Genomic DNA, 2,671 nt, shown 5'->3' with positions numbered 1-2,671 from the left:
TTGTATCCTTCTACACTCAGTCAACGACAACACTTTCCCGCACACCGTGGTATCATCAGCAAACACTGCAGATTCCTGCTCATCCTGTACGCAAGATCATTTATGTATGTTGAAAATAACAGCGGTCCTGTTACACTTGTCTGGAGGACTCCTCACGATAACCGTGTCTGTGAACAACACTCGCCGTCGAGGAGAACGTACTAGATTCTGTTACATAACAAGTCTTCGAGCCACATATTTGCTAAGCTATTCCATACGCTCATGCCTTCGTTAACACTCTGCAGTGGGGCACTGTGTCAAATACTTTTCAGAAACCTAGAAATATGGGCTCTGCCCATTGACTTTCATCGACAGTTCGCAGGATATCATGTGAGAGAAGGATGAGTTTCGCACGGGCGATTCTTTCTAAAACTATATTGACTCCTCGACATAAGCTTCCGACTGAAGGAAATCTGCTATATTCAAATTCAGAATATCTCCACGAATTCTGAAAGAAACTGATGTTAAGGATATCGGTCTGTAATTTTACGGATCCGTTCTTTTACTTTCCATTCCCTTGGGACTTCGCTGGGCGAAAGGATCGCAATACATGCAAGCTAAGTAAGAAGCCAATGCCGTAGAGTACAATATGTAAAACCGAACTGGAGACATTTGTTTTTTACTTGAGTTGTTTCTCTAAGCTATGGACACTTATTACTATGTCGTCCATAAGGGACTCGGTATAGATTTATACGACTCTCCTGCACGGACGATTTCTTAAACGCAAATCTGAACCTTCGGCTATCGGTTTGCTACCTTCCGCTGCCACACTGGACTGGTCAACGAATGACTGGATGGAAGCCTTATACCAGTTTAGCGATTTTACAAAGCACCGGAATTTTCTCGCGTTCTCGAACAGAGTTTTTTTAAGGTATGACGGTGGTAACTGTTGTATGCTTCGAGCATCCATCTTTTTACGGATGCAAGAATCTCTAATAACGTTTTCCTGCCGTTATTTGCGCGTTCTCTTTCGAACACATAGTGCAACAGCTTTTGTTTCGTCAGCGTTTTCCAAATTTCTGTGTTAAACAACGGTGTGCCTCTTCCCCCCTTAAGCCACATTACTCGGAACATACTTCTCCAGAGCACAATTTACGATTTGTTAAAGTTTCGCTCATAAACAATGGCTGAGAAATCCTTAATTTGTAAGTGTGATGTTGGTAATCTATGTAGCGTAGGTGGGAAAGGAACTGGACTGATAAATGTGGCATCTTACTTCTGTCTGTCGTTGACAGCATATTGTAAAGCGGTATAACTGTGTTGTAGTTACTTAGTGGTGAATTAATAAATGACCAGAAAGTTAATGCACTTCCCTTATCATTAATGGTGTTACTGGTGAACTGCATAAATCTGTTGCACTCAGGCATTGCTGACACTTGTAGAGTGGGTTGCACTGAGTGGAGCCAGTCACCACACTTCCAAAGCCACCTTGCAAGGTGGATGTCAATATGTCCGATGGAATAGGTCTGGTCATGTTTAATTCTGGAACAGTAATCTTCTTTCACAGAGAGGCAATTTAAGCCTCTGGGTCTCTTCAGATGTTGGGAGAACTGAGGCTGGTGTGATATGTTTGATACTCCTCAAGCTGCAAAAAGTGTTACAGTCACTGATAATGGAGACAATGAAATCGACATTTCAGAATACATATGGGCAGTATGTTACAATTGGACAGGCTCTTCAGCGTGGGAGTTACTTCACAGCTTCACCTGCTGAGCTTCTTTACATAACAGCTAATGCAAATAAATACCCACTTAATAAAATGAAAATAACTCCACTATACAGAGTTTTTCTCCTAAGAGTCATCAGGCGAATTTTCTCTGGTCTTTTGACAGATATTTGCCATTTTGTTTTGCAACGTCTAGTTAGAATCGGCCCAAACAAATACTGCTTATCACGTCAATCATGCGAAGTCCGGTGTCGATGGAAAGCGTCGGCTTGTTACCTGTTACAAGGACCAGAAAGGTGCTGCGCCTGTCTCACCATTGATTGTGTAACTTGTGCAATCACCTTGCAAGGTGGGTGTCAATATGTCCGATGGAATAGGTCTGATCATGTTCAATTCTGGAACAGTAACTTATAGACAGGATAAATCTCTTCCACTGAGGAATTGCTGTCACTCTTAGAGTGATTGATGGCTGCACTCAGTCAGGCCATTTACAACACATCCACAATACATCTGGCAAGTTGGGTGTCAATATGTTTGATAGAGTAGGACTGATCATGTTTAAATCTAGAGCCGTGGTGTCCTGTAATACATTTCTTGAATAGTTTTGATATGGGTGAAGTTTTATAACACCTCGGTGACCTACTTCTGATACAAAGGGAGTCAATTGAAGCCTCAGGGCCCCTTCGGATGTCAGCAGAATTGAAGCTTGGATGATGCATTTGATATCCTGAAGCTACAAAAAGTATTCCAGCAGGCTGTCAATACGTACTGAATTCAGCGTGGTAGACAGCTGAAAACTCGTCGTTGAACGGCTCTGAGCACTATGGGACTTAACATCTGAGGTCATCAGTCCCCTAGACTTAGAACTACTTAAACCTAACTAACCTAAAGATATCACACACATCCATGCCCGAGGCAGGATTCGAACCTGCGACAGTAGCAGCAGCGCGGTTCCGGACTGAAGTG

The sequence above is a fragment of the Schistocerca serialis genome, chromosome 6 (genome assembly GCF_023864345.2).
Source record: "Schistocerca serialis cubense isolate TAMUIC-IGC-003099 chromosome 6, iqSchSeri2.2, whole genome shotgun sequence".
Lineage (NCBI taxonomy): Eukaryota > Metazoa > Arthropoda > Insecta > Orthoptera > Acrididae > Schistocerca > Schistocerca serialis.
This window is presented reverse-complemented; position numbering follows the sequence as displayed.